This window comes from Pinus tabuliformis, chromosome X, assembly GCF_031772625.1.
Source record: "Pinus tabuliformis cultivar Carrire ecotype Pingquan chromosome X, CPIR1, whole genome shotgun sequence".
Classification (NCBI taxonomy): Eukaryota; Viridiplantae; Streptophyta; class Pinopsida; order Pinales; family Pinaceae; genus Pinus; species Pinus tabuliformis.
Window position 1 is genome coordinate 271,391,896 of NC_142308.1, and position 26,039 is coordinate 271,417,934.

Genomic DNA, 26,039 nt, shown 5'->3' on the forward strand with positions numbered 1-26,039 from the left:
CCGGGAAGTCTTGGTTACCAGGTGCAAGCCCTGGAAGTGATGATTGACGCTATGTGATTCATTTCACTAGTTTCAATCCCACTTCTTCACCCCTGTGAGCATCACCCAATGCAATGAGTGCTAAGTGAACTATTCAAAAATCATGAGAAATTAGTCAGTTACGACTACCTCTCATGAAAATGGTCATACGTGAATGACAAGTGACCCGATGCAATGAGTGCTAAGTGAACTATTCAAAAATCATGAGAAATTAGTTAGTTACGACTACCTCTCATGAAAATGGTCATAAGTGAATGACAAGTGATCCGATGCAATGAGTGCTAAGTGAACTATTCAAAAATCATGAGAAATTAGTTAGTTACGACTACCTCTCATGAAAATGGTCCTATGTGAATGACAAGTGAACTATTCAAAAATCATGAAAAATTAGTCAGTTACGACTACCTCTCATGAAAATGGTCATACGTGAATGACTTACAATCCCAAAATGATATCTAAAATAAATAAATAAAACTATTGATAATATTGATAAAATGTTTGGATGTACATGTTATGTAAAATACTTTAATATCAATTATGTATATATTATATATCATTTAAAAAATTATGTATATCTCGTGAAAAATTAAGTGTTTATGGTTAAAACGTTTATTTGGTCTTATATAAACTCTATTTAATATTCAAAAATACAATTTAAATAACATTGTATTTTACACTCTAAAGAAGTTTACACGTAAAGACATTTGATCCCTGTCACCTCATCTTAAATCCATACTTAAGACGGATCTATACTAGTTATCCATACTTAAGACGGATCTATACTAGTTTAATACATATGCATACAACACAAAAATAAAAACATAAACCTTTTAACAAACTACTAACTAACAATAGATCCTAGTTTAATACATATGCATACAACACAAAAATAAAAACATAAACCTTTTAACAGACTACTAACTAATAATATATAACTGCAGATTAAATACATTTTCCTTAATTGAGTGTGTGGTTTCCTTAGTTACATTCTTTATCAACAAAATGTGTTAAAAGTTATAAAAAAACCTTTGCACCCTTTTGCCTCACTTTGATATAAATTTTAAAATTGTGATCTAAAACTTCTATACCCCCAACAACCCTCACACCATGAAAAGTACCTAAGATAACCAACCTCTTTAAGAATACAAATATCCCGTCTAAGAGATCCAACTTCTTCAACAATACAAATATCTGGTCTAGAAATCGTTGGAGTAATCAATTAGTTCATCTTCCAGTTCCAAAGCTACCTAACCCTATTTCTAATGACTAAAATACCTTAGTCTCCCTCATTAGGCAAAGGCTTAGAGCTAATAATTATTAGGTAGGTAATGGTTACGTTATGTCTAACTACAACGTTGCAATTGCTTTTGGAATCAATTCTTTTTTGGGCACCCTATCGTGTAAGTGACTGATACTTTGTACACTCTGAATCCAAACCAAGCCATGGTCACCGGATTAAGACAGCAAAGCTCCACTCGAGAAGAGCATGACATAGTTTAGGTGGGGTCCGCCATCAAACTGTAGGCACAGCTGGTGTAAACCGTTGTGGCCTCCTACACATAAATTCGTACCATCACTCTGAACATATCACAACTCAGGAGACCAAAAGCTTTAGGCAGGGCTTACAAATTGGGGGCAAATGTAACTTGCTTTTCGACTATTTTAGCAGAATTTGCCTGTTGGATTACTTATTGTAGGTGGCTGACTCTAGTTGTGTTGCAGATCAATTCTATCCATGGAACTCAGTGTTATGTAGTATGCTTACCGGCTCTGTTTTCTTTTGTTTCCAGTCCTTTAATCTTCAACATTACCGTTTGATTATTATTATCTTTGGGATTTGGGGCTGCAAAGAGTTTGGAGATGAGCAGTAGCTGCTCCGCAACATCGAAGGAGCAGGGGACTAGTCTTCTGTCAAGCTTGTCGGTTGACATATGGAAGGGAACAGTTCTGGGAGTAATAGGGCCGAGCGGGAGCGGAAAGTCGACATACCTGAGGGCACTCTGGATCCGCCCGTCAACTCTGTCTTCCTCGACAACCACGACATTAGTAACCTCGACGTGCTCGCCCTCCGACACCGTGTGGGCATCCTCTTCCAGACGCCATCCCTCTTCGAAGGTCGGTAATCAAGTTGATACACAATTCTTGCTCATCTTCATGACTTGCTGCGGGCTAATTTCTTCGATTCGCAGGAAGCGTTGCCGATAACATAAGGTACGGGTCGGCGCTCCGCGGGGAGAAATTGTCAGACAAGAAGGTGGTTGAGTATTTGGGCTTAAAGGATTTGGACCCCTCACTGGCCGCCAAATCCGCCAGCGGTCTGTCCATGGGGTAGGCGCAGTGGGCAGCGTCAGGGGTTAAATTTAACGGGTGACTCTACCCGTCAAGGGATTTTTTAATGACGTTTTTATTTTTAAACTGCTCATCATATGAATTTTAATATTTATTTGTACAAGTTTCATCTAATTTCAAATTGTACTCATAATTATTGCAAATTTTCCGTTCTTTGTTGTACCATTCGACTCAAGTCTCATTGCTACTTTGTTTTGAGACCTATTGATCAAACTTTTCTGCAAATTTTCCAGATTGTTGAAATGTTTTGAGTTTTTTTTTTTTTTAAAGATAGAAATAGTGATAAAATAGATGAGAAATATGTATAGAAACAACAAACAATAATATTATAAAGTGAAAAAATATATATTCATAATTACTCTCACATGAAAATAATGAATGTTAATATTGTTGCAACAAATTTGACAAAAATAATTCACTCACACATACCATGTTTTCCATTTAAGTCACTACCATGTTAATCCCATTAAAAGAACAATAGTTATGAAATAATTTTCAAACCAAAAACATAATGTACATGAACTATGTAAATATTCAAAAAGTAGATTCAATATCAACATGTACATAAACTAAATTTTGGATAGTTTCACCAAAAGAGGTAATCGTCAAAACACCACCATTACAAACATAAAAATAAAAGCAAAAACTTTAAATATTTAAGATTCTTCTTTCTTTAGCATCTTTCCAGATGTCATATACCCTATCCCATTCCACCATCAATGAATCAAGCCCTGTTAGAGACACCCGCATCAAGGCATCTAATGAAACTAATGATAGCTTTGTTCTTCGGACATCCTTTATTATGTTTTGTCTTGAGAATCCTTTCTCACAAGCAACTGTACTTGCAGGAGTAGTAAGTATTGCCTGCAATAATTTTGACATCTTAGGAAAATTTGTATGCAACCCTGTAACATAAAATATCCTCCATGCATCTTTCATGGATGATCCCTCACAATTAACATGAAGAGTGTCAACAAATGGATGCAACTCTTTCAAACAAGCCTCAAAATCAAATGTAGTTTTGTTTTCTTCACTTTGATAATAAGGATGTTGTAAGTGTTGAAAAATCTTTTCAAGCCAACACTTTGAATTTTGTTCTCTGCCATGAACATCCTCTAAATAATGGCAAGGGCTAAACAACCTTGCTGAGTTGAAAAATGCAAGATCAGGGAATCTTCCATTCAAATTCTCTACGAGAGCTTGAACACAATCTTTTGCAAGTTGTTTGTAACTTTATATTGAACCTTCAATACACGGTTTCCATGATTGTTTTTTGATGCAGGAGCATCCAGCTCCGAGGAGACAGAAGGTGGTTGACTGACTCATGGAGGGAACCAGGTTAACAGAACTTGTCATTCGTTTTAAATTCTCTTTATTATTTGTTTTATTTCCTAGAAGGTCATTTAGAGACCATGGTAATTGAAAACTGTATCTTGTTTTTAAGTTTAGAAATTAGTTAACCATAAATTAGTCTTTAGTACAAGAAACTGTTACACAGTTAGGATAAATTCTGGTAAGCAGTTTAACTGAAAGTGGGAGCAGTTACGCTACCCAGATGTAAAACAGAGAGCAAAGGACAATGAAAAAAAAAACTCTCCTGGAATGAAAAAAGACAGATACATTTCCTCTGAAAAGAAGCAAAACTGTTTTGTTTAAAGAACCACTGTCACATAAATGTATTGTTACTGTTTTCTGTACTAACATTCACTGCAAGAAGGCCATAACAGGCATACTGTAATTTATTCGATTGATGTTATTTGCTTAAGCACCCATTGTAATTTATACACAGCAAGCATACGAATGTGATATGAAATATTGAGTACATACTGGAATTTAGAGACAACAAAGAGAAGGCGTTGCTACAGGAAGTTATCCCACACAGAGAAGAGCGGATTGACAACCAACGACTATTACCATAAATCAGGTAACAAGCTTACCAAACTTAAGTGATTTTCATAAGTAATGTAAATGCTGGAGATAAAACGACAGTCATTATATATATATATATATCAGACCTCGGGAAAAAGAAACAGTTTAATATCGTTCGTTTACAACCCATAAGCGTGAGCAATAGATACAGAAAACCCACAGATTGTTTACAAACCAAACAAACGGGCCGAGTTCATTGAATACCAAAACCTACAGGTTGTTTACAAGTCGAACAAACGGAGCCGAGCTCATTAAACATAAAAACCCACAGATTGTTTACAAATCTAACAAACGGCCGAGCTGGACAAGACCCTACCCGTTACACCAAGCTGAAAGGGGTTTTGGGTTGCCTCCATAACGCACAGGGAGCACGAGCCACGGCGGCCAGCCACCCAAGCAACCTGCACAAACAAATAAGACGTGGGTCAGCGTTTGAGACAAGGGAAAACGATAAGAAAACATCTGTAAACGAACATATGCAGCCGCATTGGATATTTACCTGAGTTGGAAGAGCGGCATTGCAAACAACCGACACCCATAACCTGAAGAGCAAAGGAGCGGACCTGTTAGACTCTGGAAGAGGTGGAGAAGCAGGGTTTAACATCGAACCCGAACTTACCTTAAACCCGGATTGAGGCGGAACGATTTGCTGGAGTTCGAACCGAGAGAACCCTGCCATAATAACCAAGGCGAGTTAACAGAGTGTGAAACAAACTTTGTTACAGCGGAGAATAACCAAAGAAACAGTAAGTCAATCGAGTTACAGTGTGGAGTAGTAACAACTGGACACCCTCACAATAATACCAACGAACAGAGGAGCAGAAGGTCGGAGGCACCAGAAGAACCAGCGCCGGAGCGAGGAGCAGAGGCGCCAAGAAACCCTCGCGGAGTAGAACAAAACTTCGCACAGTGAAAATGAAAAGGCAAGTGAGCTAGGGTTGGTGTCAAAAGGCGGGAGAAAGTCAAGGCTGGAAACCGGCAGGTGTGCGTTGTTAACCTGTACCACAAGTTAAACCATCCGAAATATCCCGAATCTGTACAACCCAACGTTTATTCGCATTTACATTCGTACGGTGGACACAGAGTCGCCAGGTGGAAAAGGGCTGGGCCATCAAAGTGGTATCAGAGCAGGTTGACAAATAGGAAGAATGGAGGGTGGTAGAGGAGGAAGAGGAAGATGAAGAGCGATCCGGAGAATAGCAGAAGAGGGACTTCGTGAAGAGATTCGCGTTTTGCGAGAAAGATTAGCAGTGGTAGAAGCTGGGGGAAGAAGGAACCCAGCAGATGATAGCGATGAGGATGTGGCAGAACCAGAAGATGAGGTTGAAGGGGTGACACCGGAACTCTGGTTATTAAAGTCAGTTTTGTTGTCTAGTCATAAGCCAAAGCATGAGCTATCCACTTATGACGGAAGTCTGTCTGCAGATGTGTTATTGGATTGGTTAAGCGAAGTGAACAAATATTTTGAGTTTGAGGAAACCAGTGAGGACAAGCAGGTGAAGTTCGCCGCCACAAAGTTGAAAGGACATGCGTCCTTGTGGTGGGACAGCGTTCAGGCGGAAAGAAAGAGGCAACACAAACAGCCTATAAAGAAGTGGGCCCGAATGGAGGCCAAACTGAAGGAAAAATTTCTGCCAAAAGATTATCAGATTATGTTGTACAGACAGGTACAGAACTTGAAACAAAGAGGAATGACTGTTAAGGAATTTACAGAGGAATTTTATAAGTTGAATTTGCGGGCAGGGTATGTGGAAGATACCCCAGAAAAAACAGCCAGATTTGTAAATGGTTTGAGGGGGGAAATACTGGATGAAATCGGTATCCTTTCACCTCGGACGTTGGATGAAGCCTACCAGTTTGCACTGAAGGCAGAGGAGAAAATTAACCGGAAGCAAAACGCCAGGAGAGGAGGTGGAACTGGCAGGGGAAAAGGTAAGGTTTTTGGTAGAGGTAGAAGTACAGGTTCCAGTGAAGAAGGCAGCAGTTCTAAGTCTGCTGGCACAGCAGAGAGGGACAATAGCACTAGAGGAGGACGACCAGCTCAGCAAGGGCGAGGAAGTGGTTGGGGCAGGGGAACTGTCCAGTGCTATCGTTGCCATAAGTTAGGACACAAGTCATATGACTGTCCTGAGGGTGAACCTGTAGGTGGAAGAGGAGCTTATGTTGCTCATCCAGAGGATGCTGAAACAGCACCTCAAGAAGTGGAAAACGCCCCAGAGACAGGCGAAGCTTTGGTATTGAATAAGGTGCTGTTAAAACCAGCAAAAGAAGTTGCAGAGCCTGATCAGCGAAAAGCTCTGTTCCGGACTGTTTGCAAGTCACAGGGTAAGTGCTGTAAGCTGATCATCGATAGTGGAAGTACCGACAACTTGGTAGCAGTAGAGATGGTGGAAAAACTGGGTTTGAAAAAGCTGAAACATCCCACTCCATATAAGGTGTCATGGCTGCAGAAGGGACACCAACTGTTGGTGGATGAACAGTGTGAGGTGGAGTTTCAGATAGGCAGGTACAAAGACAAAATCATCTGCGATGTTATGCCGATGGATGTCTGTCATATTTTGCTAGGACGACCCTGGCAGTTTGACAGGAGCGCAGTTCATGATGGAAAAACCAATTGTTATAAGTTTGTCAAAGATGGGATCAAGCACACGCTTGTACCCATCAAAGAGGAAAATACAGCAGAAGCCAGTGGAGTGAAGGCATTGCTGATGGGCGGAAAAGAATTTATAAAACAGATTGAGGACAGTGAAGTAAATTTTGCTGTCATACGAAGACCAAAAGCGGTGATATTGCATACACAGATTTCAGATTTGCCCGAGGAAATCCAGAAGCTGCTGCAGGAATTTGGGGACATCGTGGTGGATGACCTTCCAGATGAACTTCCACCCAGGAGAGGTATTAGTCACTGCATTGACTTTATACCAGGGGCAAGTCTGCCAAACAAAGCAGCTTATTGAATGAGTCCTAAGGACCATGAGGAAATCAGGAAGCAGGTCCAGGAGTTGTTAGACAAAGGGTTGATTCGAGAGAGCATGAGCCCTTGTGCAGTACCAACCGTGCTGGCTCCAAAGAAGGGAGGCGAATGGCGAATGTGCACAGATTCCAGAGCCATAAACAAAATTACGGTTAGGTACAGGTTTCCCTTACCAAGAATGGACGATATGATGGATTGTCTGAGCGGGGCAGCTTATTTCTCGAAAATTGACTTGAAGAGTGGATATCACCAGATTCGAATTCGCGAAGGAGATGAGTGGAAGACAGCTTTCAAGACGAACGAAGGCTTATATGAGTGGCTGGTGATGCCATTTGGGTTGAGCAATGCTCCCAGTACGTTCATGCGCTTGATGAATGAAGTACTGAAGGAGTTTATTGGGAAATCCGTGATAGTTTACTTGGACGACATCTTGATTTTTAGTAAAACTAAGGAAGAACATTTCAGGCATGTTCGTAATGTGTTGAGGAAGTTGCAGCAGAATAAATTGCTGATCAATCTGAAAAAGTGTACTTTTTTTCAGCGGGAGTTAGTATATCTGGGCTTTGTAATTGCAGAAAATGAGTTGAAAATGGACCCAGAAAAGGTGGCAGCTATAGTTAGCTGGCCTTCACCGGGAAGTTTATTTGAAGTCCGCAGTTTTCACGGATTAGCGAGCTTCTACAAGAAATTCATCAGGAATTTCAGTGAGATCTGCGCACCTATGCTGGATACGATCAAGAAGACAAATCAGCCATTTCACTGGACTGAGGCAGCGGAAAGAGGTTTCCAGATTTTGAAGAGGAAGATTACTGAAAGGCCGATATTGAGGCTGCCTGACTTCAACAAACCCTTTCAGGTTCGTTGTGATGCCAGTAATACAGCCATAGGGGCAGTACTGAGTCAGGAGGATAGACCAGTCGCATATTTCAGTGAAAAGCTGAACGAGAGTAGACAGAAATACTCAACCTATGACAAGGAATTCTATGCAATTGTCCAGGCGTTAAAACATTGGAGGCACTATCTGTTGGGTAATGAGTTTGTTCTGTTTACAGATAATTCTGCGTTACAGTACATTATGCAGCAACATAAATTGAACCATAAGCATGCAGCATGGGTGGAATATTTACAGAATTTTACGTTTGTACTGAAACATATCAGTGGGCAAGCGAACAAGGTGGCCGATGCGCTGAGTAGAAGGATTCTACTCTTACAGGAAGGTACGATGCAGGTTTTGGGTTTTGAACACCTGAAAGAGTTGTATCAAACGGATGTTGATTTTAAGGAAGCCTATGAGGCTTGTCAAAACCCTCTGTTAAGGAACAGCAGTCTGTGGTTGGATTATAATTTACAGGAGGGATTGCTGTTTAAGGGCGGGCAGCTGTGTATTCCCCACTGCTCTATGCGGGAAAACATTATTCAGGAGAAACATAGCGGGGGTTTGGCTGGACACTTCGGTGTAGATAAGACGGTAGCACAGGTACGACATTTTTATTTCTGGCCAAAATTACAGCGGGATGTACAAAGGTACGTGAGTAGGTGCAAGATTTGCCAACTGGCAAAGGGCCACAGTCAGAATACAGGTTTGTACTTGCCATTACCCATTCCGAACCGACCATGGGACTCCGTCAGTTTAGATTTTGTTTTGGGTTTGCCTAAGACACAGCGGGGTTTCGATTCAGTAATGGTTGTGGTAGATCGATTTTCAAAGATGGCGCACTTTGTACCTTGCAGGAAGACCAGCGATGCTACTTATGTAGCACATCTGTTTTTCAATGAGATTGTTCGACTACATGGACTTCCAAGGTCCATCATCTCCGACAGGGATGTGAAATTCACCGGTCATTTTTGGCGAACCCTGTGGAAAAAGTTGAACACTCAGTTACAGTTCAGTTCCGCTTATCACCCGCAGACCGACGGCCAAACGGAGGTTGTGAACCGGAGTTTGGGGAACTTACTTCGGAGCTTAACAGGTGAGAATTCCCGGACGTGGGACCGTGTACTAGCTCAGGCGGAATTTGCATACAACGACTCACCTAACCGCAGCACTGGTTACAGTCCGTTCCAGATTTTGTACGGCATGCATCCACGAGGCGTGCATGAGTTACGGGATTTGGGGAAGCTTGAAAAACGAAGTGCTGATGGTGAAGATTTCGCTCAAGCAATGAGTAATCTACATGAGCAGGTCAAGCTGAAATTACAAGACAGCAGTCACAAATATAAGCAGCGGGCAGATACCAAGCGCCGGGAAGTTCAGTTCAACGTTGGGGACGAAGTCCTTGCGTATTTACGTAAGGAGCGTTTTCCAAAACGGGGGTACAACAAATTAAAGTTCAAGAAGATTGGTCCCTGTAAAGTCATTCGAAAATTTTCTGCGAACGCCTATGAGTTACAGTTGCCACCTGGGATTGGTATTTCTCCCATTTTTAATGTGGCAGATCTGTTTCCCTATGTCGCAGATTCGGAAGACAATACAGCAGCAGAGCCACCGCGGGACACCAGTTGTGAGGGCAGTTCGTGGATGAGGCAGATGCCAATGGCACCACCCCTTGAGATCGAAGGGATTCTGGACACACAGGTAGCTAAGCGCACACGCAGGAAGGAATATCTGCGGTATTTGGTCAAGTGGAAGAACCGTCCGATAGAGGACAGTTCATGGCTGAACGCGACGTAGATACAGAAGGCAGGCTATTCTGTCGACGACCTCATGGAACGGAGCCATGACTTTTTGCCACCCTGGGAGCCTGATGCAGGAGCATCCAGCTCCGAGGAGACAGAAGGTGGTTGACTGTCTCATGGAGGGAACCAGGTTAACAGAACTTGTCATTCGTTTTAAATTCTCTTTATTATTTGCTTTATTTCCTAGAAGGTCATTTAGAGACCATGGTAATTGAAAACTGTGTCTTGTTTTTAAGTTTAGAAATTAGTTAACCATAAATTAGTCTTTAGTACAAGAAACTGTTACATAGTTAGGATAAATTCTGGTAAGCAGTTTAACTGAAAGGGGGAGCAGTTACGCTACCCAGATGTAAAACAGAGAGCAAAGGACAATGAAAAAAAAAACTCTCCTGGAATGAAAAAAGACAGATACATTTCCTCTGAAAAGAAGCAAAACTGTTTTGTTTAAAGAACCACTGTCACATAAATGTATTGTTACTGTTTTCTGTACTAACATTCACTGCAAGAAGGCCATAACAGGCATACTGTAATTTATTCGATTGATGTTATTTGCTTAAGCACCCATTGTAAGTTATACACAGCAAGCATACGAATGTGATATGAAATATTGAGTACATACTGGAATTTAGAGACAGCAAAGAGAAGGCGCTGCTACAGGAAGTTATCCCACACAGAGAAGAGCGGATTGACAACCAACGACTATTACTATAAATTAGGTAACAAGCTTACCAAACTTAAGTGATTTTCATAAGTAATGTAAATGCTGGAGATAAAACGACAGTCATTATATATATATATCAGACCTCAGGAAAAAGAAACAGTTTAATATCGTTCGTTTACAACCCAGAAGCGTGAGCAATAGATACAGAAAACCCACAGATTGTTTACAAACCAAACAAACGGGCCGAGTTCATTGAATACCAAAACCTACAGGTTGTTTACAAGTCGAACAAACGGAGCCGAGCTCATTAAACATAAAAACCCACAGATTGTTTACAAATCTAACAAACGGCCGAGCTGGACAAGACCCTACCCGTTACACCAAGCTGAAAGGGCTTTTGGGTTGCCTCCATAACGCACAGGGAGCACGAGCCACGGCGGCCAGCCACCCAAGCAACCTGCACAAACAAATAAGACGTGGGTCAACGTTTGAGACAAGGGAAAACGATAAGAAAACATTTGTAAACGAACATATGCAGCCGCATTGGATATTTACCTGAGTTGGAAGAGAGGCATTGCAAACAGCCGACACCCATAACCTGAAGAGCAAAGGAGCGGACCTGTTAGACTCTGGAAGAGGTGGAGAAGCAGGGTTTAACATCGAACCCGAACTTACCTTAAACCCGGATTGAGGCGGAACGATTAGCTGGAGTTCGAACCGAGAGAACCCTGCCATAATAACCAAGGCGAGTTAACAGAGTGTGAAACAAACTTTGTTACAGCGGAGAATAACCAAAGAAACAGTAAGTCAATCGAGTTACAGTGTGGAGTAGTAACAGCTGGACACCCTCACAATAATACCAACGAACAGAGGAGCAGAAGGTCGGAGGCACCAGAAGAACCAGCGCCGGAGCGAGGAGCAGAGGCGCCAAGAAACCCTCGCAGAGCAGAACAAAGAACTTCGCACAGTGAAAATGAAAAGGCAAGTGAACTAGGGTTGGTGTCAAAAGGCGGGAGTAAGTCAAGGCTGGAAACCGGCAGGTGTGCGTTGTTAACCTGTACCACAAGTTAAACCATCCGAAATATCCCGAATCTGTACAACCCAATGTTTATTCGCATTTAAAATCGTACGGTGGACACAGAGTCGCCAGGTGGAAAAGGGCTGGGCCATCATTTTTGTATTTTAACACAATCAACATATGCATGTGGAATTTCTACAAATCGTAATTCATGCTTGTGAACAAGCCCCTCCTTATCACAAATTTCTAGAAAGCCAAATTTAGAGGCATCTATAAATTTAGATAAATAACATGTGCCATCTGCAAATGTGTCGCTTCTTAAAAACCATCTTTTCAAAGTGTTTACCGTGACATCTATGGTTGCCCCTAAAGAGCTGACATCAATGTACTCTTCTTGGAATTGCTTGTTCAACTTGTTTAATTCACACATTATATCTGCAAGCATATGTAAACAAAATTGTACTGAAAAGATTCTTGCCTTATCATACCATGAGTCTTTTCTTTCATTTTTCCACAATGTTAATATGGGAGGCATAAGTACAACAAGTCTTTCAAAGACTTGTCCCCCTGAAAGCCATCTAACTCCATGGATTTGAAGAGCTTGAAGAGTTTCAAGTTGCATAAGTTCTTGTAGAGCAATAAGTTGACTATTTCTTTTCATAGAATTTTGCACCCAAGAATATACCTTATTTGCTAATTTCTCAACAAATAATAATTCAGGTATTTTTTTTAAGCATCTAATGCAGCTAAGGTTTCACGATGAGCAATGCAATTAACACCTACAAGATTAGGTACATCTTTCTTCAAGAAAGTGATAAAACCATTTTCATTACTAACCATTGAAGAAGCGCCATCTGTGGAAACTCTTATCAATCTTTCTTTTGAAAGGCCCCTTGATTCTATTAAATGTTTTATTGCATCATAAGTTGTTTTCCCTATTCCATCAAACATTTATGAGCTTTAAAAACTGTGAAATTGGAGGACCCAATCCTTTTGAGTTTAAAAACGTGGCATAAACCACAAGATGTTTTTCTTAACTACGGTTTGTACTTTCATCTAACATCAACGAAAAAAAGGGCTATCTAGCATTTTGGAAATTTGTAGCTCTTCAAGATACTGAGATATAGAAAAAAGGAATTCTTTTGCAGCCATGTGATTTGTATATGATGTATAATCTTTGTTCTTTGGCATATTTGGCATGTGTAAAGACATTGTAAACAAACAAAGAGATTCATATTTTGAGAGTGGTAGATCCTCTTGCACCATCCAATATAATAATTTCATAGTAGTGATGACTCTTTCTTTGTTCATATCATCAATGCATGCAATGTGTTCTGTAATAGACTTCACCTTCTTCTCATTTCCACATATCCACTTTGCCTGTGAGAGTTTATGAATGTTTGAACTAGCATGAACAACTATAGAATCATGCTGCAATGTAGAGCAACCAGTCCCAATTCCCCATGGCCCCATTGCCTTATGCATTTCACAATATATGCATTTCATAAATATTTTTCTTTCATGCTTTGCCTCTCTCAACCACTTAGTTTTCCACTGATCACGAAACTCTCTTTTTACTTTAATTTTTCTTTTCTTTTGGGTGCTAGGTTCTCCGTGGTGAAATTCTTCATCACTTTCTTCATTATGCTCCAAGATATCATATTCTTCATTATGCACCAAGACATCTAAATCTTCATTTAGATCAAAATCATGATCTTCTTTATCAGGCAATGAAGCTTGAGATGTAGTAGACCATCCAAAGAATTTTTTGATATAAAGTTGATTCCCTTTTCTTTGAAAACATTTTTGATATATAATACCTATACAATAAAAATAAAGTATTTAGTATATATGAATTTAATTTCATCAACTAAAACCATATTAAAAAAATAATCTTGCAGTGATTCAAGAAATGATATTAACCAGGGAATATACTTATTTATTCTTTATAATATTTAATAATTTCTCAAGTCTAGGTAAACTTTTTTTCAATATTTACAATAAATTGTCTATTTTTTCTATCTATTTCAGTCATTTGTGAAGGCAAAAAAGTTTGAATGTTTTAGCATAAATAGATTATAACTCCTGTTTGCATTTAGTAATGGTGATTTCAACCACACTCATTCTTGGAATTCAAAGTGGACATATTCAAATTTTTATTTGAGTTATTATTTCTCTATTCACCTTTTGAAAAAAACACTAATTTTTTATTTGGTTTAAATTGTATTAATCTATATATAAATACAAATTTTTCTCACATAAAAATAAATAAATTTACATATGAATTGACTTACTCCTTCTTAAACAATTGTTGAAATTTTCCCACAAAGTAGGTTTCTCTGGCTCTAAAAAATTTGCAAAATTGTGGTTGTTGCCCTGTTGTGGCCAAAATCAAAAAAACAACTTTAACTATTTTTGAAATGCCAACAAAAAGTATGAGGACAACCTGCAAATCTTCATTGTAAATTTTTACTAAATATTGAAGATAAATAAATGTGGAACATTTCTTTTAAGATAATCAATTTATATCTTCAAAAATATAAGTTTTTAAAATAATTAATTTATATATTAAAAAATACACTTTAAATAATGACAATTTGTATTTCTATTTAAAAAAATATAGTAAAACTAACACGTAAATAAACAAATTCAAATAACTAAGGAGCAACATACTATATAAACATAAAACAATAAAATAAATTCAAATAACTAAGGAGCAACATACTATATAAACATAAAACAAGAAAAATTCTAAACATAAATCACTGGAACTTTGAATTACCCAAAGGTAGCAAAATATTCTGGGCTAAAAATATATCTGAGCATGTAAGACAAATTGATTCACAAATTCAAATAACTAAAGAGCAGCATACTATATAAACATAAAACAATAAAAATTATAGACATAAATTATTGGAACTTTGAATTACCCAAAGGTGACAAAACATTCTGGGCTAAAAATATTGATTTCATCTTTAGAAAAAATAAAAATTAATACAGTTATTTTATTCTTGCTTAATTTGATTAAAAAAAGAAAATGGATGTGTTTGTTCTTACTTGGAAGTTGGAAGTTGGTGTGGAAGACAGTCTGGGTTAAAAAGTTCGATGAAAAAGGTAAATCCTCAAACTAATATTGGATTGCAGGACTGGTGTTTTCTAAATGTCTCATGATCTTGACAGAGACTTGTCACTTGAAAAGGTAAATCCTCAAACTAATATTGGATTGCAGGACTGGTGTTTTCTAAATGTCTCATGGTCTTGACAGAGACTTGTCACTTGAAAATTCAGCACGAACATTTCCAAAAAAGTGCCTCCCCTTCTTGATTACTGTACATCAAAATTTAAAATTAATAAAATATAATTTAAAAATCAGAAAAATTATATCATAGAGTTATAACAGAGTGTTACCAGGCTCCACTTATTTCCATTTAAACTAATTCCATGAGACAATTCTTCGAAATACCATTACTCTATCTAATTTTTCTATCGACCCCAATAAGGTATTGTGGCTATTGAGGAGGAATTATGCTTCTCGCTCGTTGCAGGTAAAGGTCCTCTTCTTATTGGTTTTCTTTTATCCTACCGCAAAATTTTAGAGTGTGGTTTTTTTTCCCGAAGCTGTAGAAACCCTTACAATTTATTTTTTTCGTTTTTTGGTTTTGTATAGGTTCGCTAGATGCCAAGTCCATTGTGAGTTTAATGCTCCTTCTCCAAATTACAGTCAACATACAATTCTTCCTTCTTCACCTCAAGTTTTAGGTTTCCTTAACATTGCTCGGGTTCTATTTGCAAAATTGAATTAGGATTTCTTTTCATTTCCTTTAGAGAGGATTTTAGAATTATCGGTGCTTAATGGATAGAGCTTATAGGTCAGAAATGAGAACTATAGTTGTAATAATTTTTAAATATCCTTTGGATTTCCTCTAAAGTGTAGCACACATTCCACTACAGCTTATATATATAAACTTTTATTAAGTATTTTTTTATATAATTATGTTTATTTTGGTTTAACTTCTAGTTATGTATTCTATTATGAACAATATATCCAATATACCAAAAAATCTATGAAAATAGGAAAAAACAAATTTCTTCTTTTAATTATATTTATTTTCATTTAATTCATTTTTCTGTAATATATTATGAACCATATACCCAACCCTATTAAAAATCTTTAAAATTTGAAAAGATACCAAAAATATTTAGAAAAATTCCCTCACATACTCATATTTATTTTCATTTAACTTAAGGTTATGTTTTCTGTTATGAAAAATATATACCAAAATGCTCCAATGGTTGGCTAAAAATATTTTGAAAAGTGAGCAGAGATGCTTTGTGAATATATCCAATCTCTACCAAAAAAAAAGCATGGGAGGACTAAAAAGAAGTAAAACGGGGCTTCGAAAAGTGATAGCCAAATATTTGGTGATGATTGATGGAACAATCAAATATGTGAGAAATCAATCATGCTCCAACTAAATCGCAGAGTTGTTTAGAAATTAGGGGATCCCAAATCAGAGCCAACATCATCGCATCACCCAAATAGTAATCTAGAAAAGCTCTTCCCCATCACTGAAAAGAAACTACAACACCGGTTCAGAGAAAACCCCCAACTCAATCTCTTGCACAATGCTATGGAATTACTTTTGAATATGATAATATAGAGGGAAAAGCCACAATATCCATCGCATTTTCAATGAAGCACGTCCATTATCAATTGACCGAAGTATGGTCAATTGGGCGAAGCAGAAAATAATTGTATTTCTTGTGTTGTTGGGTCAACAGTGCAGATCAATTTGCATGAGAATCTCTGTGGTGTTAAACACTAGCCTACCAAGTTTGAAATATACCCCCTCCCGTCACACCTTGCTCTGCACATTATAATATTATAATTATTTCACAAACTTATTTCTACGCTTTTGGACGAGATGCTCGGCAACACAATCTCTGAAATGCCCTCATGCTTTGAATCTTCGGTTATGGGATCCCGAAGGCAGGGTATATGCCATCAACTTTTTAGAAAAGTCATTTTGACTATGAAACTATGTCACAGATATTTGAATATGAGTGTGTACACAAGTGTGAAAACCGAGACTTACAAATTTGGAAATATGTTGACCACTGTCACTTGAATTATAGAATTACAGTATGCAATTCATAAACTTATTCCTACTCTTCCAACTTTGCTATGAGATTTTCACGTGTTAGTTTTAGTTCGGGCCACTCAGAAGCATTGATAGTCACATTATGGTGTACATCGACATTATTTGGAAACAGAGATTCTTTCCAAATAAGCTAATGAGGGAAATTGGAATAAGTCATGGTTTGGAAACAGAGATTCTTTCCAAATATGCCAGTGAGGGAAATTGGAATAAGCCCTGGCTAGGTCATGGCAACAAGTCACGTTGAATTGATGGCGAGAGCAAACAAAACCATAGTAATGATGTGTTCAAAGATTATTTATTACTCATTACATGCTATAATTTTCAGTCATTCCATGCCTACAGCTCAAGACGGTGTGACCAGGGAGAGGTGTAACCAACGTCTCTCTCCCGTTGGATAGACCACATACCATTGTATGTGATCATTTCCCAAGTTCACAGTGAATGCATTGTGAATATATTCAATCCCTGCAAAAAGGCATGGGAGGACTTAAAGAAGTAAAACAGGGGCTTTGAAAAGTGATCTAAGATGCATTGTGAATATATTAAATCTCTGAAGAAAGCAAGGGAAGACTGAAAACAACTACATCTGAAACCAACTACAACATATGATTGTGTGACCATGGCACGACAATTGAATGAACCCCATCCTTAATTGACCATCGATCTTGATAAGGATTCCATAGTAACCTTACCTCCTCATTTGTTTCAATCATGGCCCATATATATCCGATTTCATCAATCTGAGCCGGAAGTCCTTAAAGCTAGGCATGAGGGTAAAGATGACAGGAATAAATTATTATCCAAGCATTCATATATTTTTTAGATGGCCAGCTCTAGGGTTTATTTCTCTATCAATGTTGCGATAAATATTATCCCACCCATCACATAATAATAAAACCACAATCAAAATACACAAAGCCAAGTAAAGATAGAGAAAAATTCAATTTATTAAAAATTGAAAAACAAAACACTACTGCATCAAAAAGATATCCAGCTAGCATGCATAGAAAAATGAATACAGATATCCAACAAGCATGCATAGAAAAACGAATAGAGCAGAGCATCTCTCAAATATAAGAAACACTATCTATGGCTAATAGGCTATCACTCACTGGTTACTTGGTCGGCTGAGTTCCGGTTTTGTAGCATTCAAAGTTCCAGACTTTGCAGAGTTTTTCTTATGCCCTACTCCTCACCACATTCAACAATGAATAACTTACATATCGCTCTTGATTGGAATTTGACACGAATTGGAAATTTGGAAGTTGCAACTTGCAAACGAATCACCATAAATTAGTAACATAACTCGGCAGTGGGTAGTTGGGAATTAATCACCAATAATAACATACCATTTAACTGTTGAAAACTAGAAATTGGTATTTATGACTTAGTTGGGAATCCGGATAGTGATCACTTGGGAAATTTCAATACAGATGGATTATTAAATAAAATATTAATAATATTAATGAATGACTATGCATAATAATTCATTCTCAGCGTAAGATTATATATATATTTTAAAACTTTTCATTTTTAAATATGCCTGGTCTTAAACAATTTTGGCAAGTTACAAATAACGTGGAGATTTGGAACCAGAAAATATTTTACATGTAAAAAAGCCAAATACGAGTATATGGTCAAATTTACGCACTGGGCGGCAGGGCTCTCGCCAACGACTCCCAGGTCGTTCTTGGTTTCTTTAAATTTGGTTATTCTTCTGAGAATTGGGGTTTTTTCACCGGCAAATGAGAATTTTGCCAGTTTTTTTTCTCTAAAATTGACTATGGTTGTTGTTGTGAGATATAGGCGCTGCTGGACGAGCCGACGAGCGCCCTGGATCCCATATCCACTGAGCTAATCGAGGAGTTGATCGGGAAGCTGAGGAGGGAGAATGGGATGACAATTATCATGGTGTCCCACAGCATCAAACAGATTCAAAGAATCGCCGACCTCGTTTTTGTGTTGGTCGATGGGCAGATTTCGGACGCTCTGAAACCCGACCAGCTACTTAATGCCCACGGCTAACAGGTTTCTGGAATTGAGCTCCTGATTTTCATGATTACATAAATTTTGTTGGCTGGTTTTTTAGTGTGATTTTTTTGAATTTTTTTTTAGTTTTTTATGATTTAATTTCTTTAAAATTTGAGAGGAATTTATGGAAATCACAGATTTGATTTGATTTGATAAGTAAACCATGTACAATAAAAATACATCAAAAATTTACAGAGTGCTAAATTTATATATAAAATAAAAAATTAATTTAAATAACCCAAAACACGACAAATTTTTAAGCCAACCAAAAACTCCCAAAAATCACATCTAAAAAAACAACTCCAATTCTGTTAGTGGGCGACATGGTGCAACTGGAAATTTTCTGTTAAGGTGTCGAGTCAGAAAGCATTTGCTTTTTCTGAGGTAAAAGCATTTACAATATCATTCCCTATTATATAATGGAGTGTAAGATAAGGATTACCCTTTTAAATGTTAGTGCGGGAAAGAGTCGTTTTCTGCTTCATATTTTATATTTATGGGGATATAAAATATAATTTGATTTGAAAATAAACTCATTTGTAATTTATAATATATATGAAAAATAATTAAATAAACGCATATATATAATCATTTATTTTTTTATCACATTTCTCATATACATTAAGGAGATCACTAATTTCTCTATATATAACATGCCAAAAGCATATGTACTTTACACACAACCTATCTCATTTAACTCTCATATGCTTTTTTAAATTTAATAATCCCATAGTCAAACCTTAGTCTCAAATATTCTTTGTACGGAAAAAGACACGAGCCACAGGCGCACGATAACACTATTTGCTCTTCTCTTACACGGTTAAGTCCACGGAAGCTAATAGAAATATTATATTTGGTGATTATAACCGCAGTTGTCTATAATAGATTTTTTGGAAGTTTTTTTGGTGGGTTTTTCCAGTCAAAATCTGGTAGCAATTTATTGGAATAGCAAGTTTGATAGTTAATTTCTGCACAATCAAAGCGTCCCAGGGGTTTTTCAGGGTGCTGAATCCAAATATGTTTTTAACTGCAACAAATCAAGATTTAACCTCAATTTCTTCTGCCGAATTCCGTCACCAAAATCTCTAAAAAAAATATTATAAACAACTACATTATAAGCATTCACTCTCAGCGTAATTTACTCCATTGAAAAGTGTGCCTAATTAGGAACGCTTTCAAACCGTCCAGACGCGAAAAGATAATATTATATTATTTATCTTCGGCTTATTCTCAAGTTGTTATTCAATTATTTCTGCGAAATAACCGAAACACTTGAAAATAATTTAAGAAATATAAATGACTTGAGTATAGTCATTTTACCTTTCCCCCATTGTGTCTGGTTGCATATTCAATATTGAATCGATCCATAGCCTCGTGAAGATTGAAACGATCAATAGCTTTCTGTGGTCGTTTCGAAGAAAAATATGATTAAAACTTAAATATAAAATTTAGTTTTGTAAGTTTAAATAGGTAAATATGAAATTTAGTTTTGTAAGTTTAGTTGCTTTTGACATTTTTATTTTAAATTGCATATTCTCATATCGAACTAGCTCTTAAAAATAATAAAATTTAGTTTTATAAGTTTAAAAAATGTAAATATGAAATTTAAAATTATCAGCTATAATTGAAATAATCTCAGATATTGTTTCACTTCCATTTTAATTTATAGACTTAGAATTGGAATGAAAATTCACTTCAATTTGATCAATTTTTGTTGTTTGCAGAGCGCCGACGGTGTTGGACCCGTCAACAAAGGGGATCTCGCCAATGTGAAATCCCAACTAGAAGTCACACCGTTTGGTGTAGGAGTCTCATCCCGTATGATGGTCCAGTTGCCATTTACTTAAAGCTCTGCCTTGGCTCTAACTATCAACACATAAGTGTTACGTTGGTATCTCCAAACATCAAGATATGTGTATCTGGTGAGTGTGTAATGTAACTGTGTCAATCTTCTCTTACTGCAAAGAGGGAGAGTGAGCCTCTAAGTGAGAGGTAGTAGTACCACCCAGGAAGAGACACACGCGAACCAGAAAGGGTCTATCTAATATCCAACGGAATAGTCCACAACGGACGCGACTGTCGTTAAAACCAAAGTACAAGGGAAAACACGTACACCATCCAGCAGAGTAGTCCACATGGATGTGACAGTTGTTATAACCAGTAAACAAGAATGGTTTGTCTAATGTCTGGTGGAGTAGCTCACCAAGATGAGACAACAGTGGTAAACAATACAACACATCTTCAACAATGTAAGTACTAACACAACCAAAGTAGTTTAACTATTTTATTACAAGCTAAGCAAACATGCATTACAAATGTTTAAAGAGTGTTCTTACAAATATCTACAAAACATGTGTAAAAACATGTTGGCATTAACAGGCTTATGAATTAATCAAAAGTCTCAAGACACATCTGTACACCATATATCACTAGTCCTAGTAGTGGGACATTGGAGTCACTTCTTGCTCCTCAAAAAACAGACTATAGACTCTCAAGGCTATGTGGGAGGAGCCAAACTGAAAAAGTCTTTTGCTCATACAATGGGAGGGGTATATATAGCCAAGGGTGACGCTTAACCCTTGAGACTCTTGGACTACCCTCATGACCGTTCAACTTCCTATGATTTTTCAGCTAATATGACTCTTCAACTTGTTATGTGCGTCCATTGGACTCTCACTTTACATTACATTTAGTTACAACAGATATGGTCCATAGTGGTGATGTAGCCAAGTCAACTCATGACACAACTCGACATGACACTATTGACATGTACTGGTTGACTGTGGTGTCCATGTCAAGTTGTTGCGCTGCTAAGTGATGGATGTACTATTGGTGTGCCTTGTCTTCACCTCTGCATAGCTTGGTGCTGCGGGGTATCCAATGGTCTTCGTCTTGCAAGATGGTTCCATGCATGTGTTTCTTACACTTTTTTCTTGATGTGCTTTGTTTGTCCATCCAACTGCAAGTATGTCTTCTAGCATGTGCACTCCTTCTTCATCCCGTTTATCATCTCACCATGATCCATCTGTGTCCCTGTTTCTACAATTCACTCATGACGGGACGACATCAAATCCAAAACCTTCTAGCCTAGCATGATGCATTGGTTTACGTGTTTAGGTGACATGGAAGGAGGACAAGTCATTGAGACTGCACAGAGCACAACTCAAGCTGGGATGAGAAACCCCGGGGCACAATCTTCACTGTTTGGGGAAAACTGCGCAGTGGCCACTGGGAGGCAGAATTGTGCAATGAAGGACACCAGTGTCAACTACAAGGTGCGACCCTGAGGGGGGACACCTTTGCGCAGTTTCCAGAGGGAAGAAAGAGAAGAGCTGCAGAGGGACTACTGGGTAGTTCTGTGCAGCTTCCAAAGGGAAGACAGAGCATGGATGCAGAGGGACTACTGGGCATTTCTGCGTAATTTCTAGAGGGAACATAAAGAAGGGCTGTAGAGGGACTTGCTGAGCATGACTGCACAATTTGTAGGAGCAGTGCAAGACAGGCAGAAGGGGAACTACTAGACATGTCTGCACAATTTTTGAAGACAGTGTAGAGCAAGGAAACAAGGGTCAGCTAGGCAGTTCCGCGCAATTTCTGAAGGCAGTCATAGCAAGGCAACAAGGGTCAGCTGCACAGTTCTATGAAATTTTTGAGAACAATGCATAGCAAGGAAGCAGAGAATGAGTTGGGCATGTTTGCACAGTTTTGGAGAATAGTGCAGACCCAGGTCTCAAAGCAATGCAGGGTTCCGGTAGGCAAGGAGACATGATGATTGTGCTTGAGAAATGCGCAATTGAGTTTGGTCATGGAGGTAGTGTCTGTGCAATTCTGGGAGGCAGACCGTCTACTTACCTTCGGGATTGCACAGTGCAGTTGCCCCGAAGGAAAACCTCAAACACTATGTAGTTCCTGGCAGCAGAGCAGGGTCACTGAGGGCTGAGACTATGCAGTGAAACTTAATCGGGATCTGGTGGAAGAGGGTTGTTCAGTCGATCAAATTTTCAGGAAAATGGCTAAGTGTCGAAAGAATGTGAATTTGTGCAGACTGACATTGTGATCATACACTTAACATACTTGACGACGAGACAACATAGATCACCATGATAACAAGACAAAACATGTCCTCAGTGAGACTCTCTTAGAGTTGAGAGCGACAAGTGCAACACTTGAGATAGACCTTCAGACGAGTGTGATGACACTTGTGCGACAATGCTTACAGCTTTTTGTATGAGTACGATGGATGTTTATATAGCGAAGACAACCCAAACACACAAAGAAAAACCTTCAAACTCACTAGAACTAGATCACAAGCACGACAAAGGAATCAACATGCAGAAAGACAATCATTGGTCAAATAAGCAAAAAAGGTGAAAAGATTTCACAAGATTTCATGGAGTGAGCTCGAGTATTTGCAACCATAAAAGGAAAAACCAAGGAAGGCACCGAAATTTGGATGCAAGCCAAAATTTTGGAGGGTGTTGCAATCGCTACAACACTTGGCGACACACTAGTTGAATACTAGCTTCTCTATTTTGGTTCATTTTTAGCGCAGGGACTTGGCCTTTCGAAGAGTATTGATATGTTGTGCGCATCACTTCGGCTTCCCCACTTACCCCGTGGACAGACGCGGTTCACCTTATACCGACTCAGTTCAACACAAGACAAAATCCAGTCAAATCAGCGTGTTTCAAATCGGGAAGGGTAATTTGGCTTGCGATCTTAAGATTTTCAGAGTATAGTTTTTCATCTCTAGTGTTGCTTCGCTGCCAGCAGGCCTGGACAGTACCCTGGTGGAGTTTCCTGCTTCATTTCTCTGCATAGGAAGCCTTTCTCTTCTTTCCCCTTTGTTATTTTTTGAAAGAGAACTATGCATAGGCACTTATTTATTTTTGGGGCGGAAGAGGGATCCTGACTTATTGAGAGCAGCGAAGGTTGCTCCTTCAAAGAAGCATATAAAGACATTTGATTAAGGTTTTCTCATTTAGATTTTCTCCTTCTCCATTTCTACTAGTTGGATAAGCTTGAACACACATGAGGTTTCCCAGCCTAAACATGGGTTTATGGTTCGACCAAAACTTTCCTTACAGATGGATCGTATTTTTCGTCAAGACTTCATCAGACAAAAGTTACAACCAACCACAAAGAAGATGGACATAGGATTGGCCAAGCATGCAGTGTCACAAGACTCTTTGAACTTCAACCACATACCCATTCAAAAACCAGAACACAGTGCAGGCATAACACTTGTTTGCGTAGTGAAAACAAACGGAAAAATCAACACGAAAGAAAAAACAAGACGAGAGGAAAAACGTACACAAAAAGGAAACAAAACCAAAAGACAATAAAGCAAAATGACTAAAGCAACAGGATGTAGAATAAGAAAACTGTGACAGACTACGAGTGCAAGATGAGTGCAAGGAAGGGAAAATTGAGATGCAACTAATCCTACTCTTATCCTAACAGCTGAGTGCTCAATGTTACGTGAAATGAAATTTCCGGTGAAGCCACCGCAGTCACTCCAGATCTGCATCTATAAAGATACAAATGATTAAAATAGATAAAAAGTAGTGTGCAACAAAAATACAAAAACTTCAACAAGTTGCACACAGAAATGAAGGTCTTCCATGTGGGTAGAAAGATGTGTCACAATTACTCAATACACATGCTTAGCTTTTTATGGATACCCTTTCTAAACAAACCTTGGAAGCTTCTTGCAGATGTGTTCTTGTCTGCACTGAGCTTCTTAGCAAGCACAAGGAAAGATTGAAATTTGTTCCCTGCAACATGGCTTGCCAAGTAAGATTGTTCCAGCCATTCAGTGATTAGATCATAAAATTCATGATGGTTGTTTGGAAATCCTCTTGATCTTAGAAAAGACAGATTTCTGATTCGAGAAATGGGATCACGATGGGAATCTAGGAAGGAAAGATAGATCCGATCAATCTCAGCAATCATGCCAACACAGTGAGGACCTGCCATAACCATCAACGAAGGCTGAAGCGCCTCACCTGCTTGACAGAACTCTGAAGAGAAAGATGGTAAAAAATGAAGATCAAAGTGAGAGAAACAATTGTCATTGGGTGTGCTCATGTGAAAATGATACGCCGAACGACAATCACCTAAGATAGAGAAATGGCCAGATGAGCTAGTTGAGACATCAGATTCCCAATTTTCAATGAACAAAAAAAAATTCATTTGAACAATCTTGTGAACGCTTTGAAAAATGGAACCAAGTTCGCTATGAGATAGACATGACATACCACCTTCCTACAACTGGTGAAAAATTGCGCAGACATCATGGTCATCACAGGATTTAAAGGATGCCAACACTGTGAATGCATGGAACCAGTTGGGGCGTGGTGAATGGGGAAGAACATGATTCGTGTGATAGCTTGTGCACTCATCATCACCCAGGGACATTTTTGGTGTGGTGTGAAAACAAATTTGCAATGCAAGGATCACAAGAAGGTTGAGGAGTTAATCATGAAGACGATAAGTATGATTGCGGGAAAAGAGAGTCTTTGAGATGATCAACTTCCCAATTCCATGATTTTATGAGGGACGGACATTCCCAACCCGAGTTTGACGTAAGAGATGTGCATGAAGACAGACGTGCTATAACAGAGTTTTGGATTCGATCATAAGTAAAATTTTGAAAATTTGAAAGATCACACTCGGAATACCAAACATTTTTTACATGGGGATCCACACTGAATGAAACCATGCAAATAGATGGATTGTGTGTAAGAAACCAGATCTCATTTAGTTCGTGGGGCTTACGAGATCAGTTGTGAGGTCCTGACATAACCATCAACGAACATTTAAGTGCCTCGATTCACTGGTACATCCCGGAACTTTCTAGAATTACATAATCATATTTTGAATCTTGAACCAGATCATGCATGGCTTCAGGATGGCTATTGTTACTGATTTCAAAACTACTCTCAGGATGGAAGCCATCTCTGTCACAGTTTGCACTAGATTGTTTAGCTTCAACAAGTTGACTTGAAGACTTGTCTTCATGCAAGAGAAGAGATGACGGGGAATGGGAAGTATGCCTTATGATTACTCCATTTTCAACTTTATCACAGACAATCTCACTGCCTTGTGTCAATTGAGGAGATAACTTATTAGATGAGGAAACAAGAGAACATGGAGTATCTCCGACGCATGTGGATGCGCTGTGAATGGTAAAACACA

The 26,039-nt window shown here is 38.4% G+C and overlaps 1 pseudogene; it reads left to right on the forward strand.

The window, feature by feature from the left end:
* The first annotated feature begins 1,899 nt into the window (after nucleotides 1–1,899).
* On the forward strand, nucleotides 1,900–18,858 carry LOC149139429 (ABC transporter I family member 17-like; annotated as a pseudogene).
* Nucleotides 18,859–26,039: the final 7,181 nt, after the last annotated feature.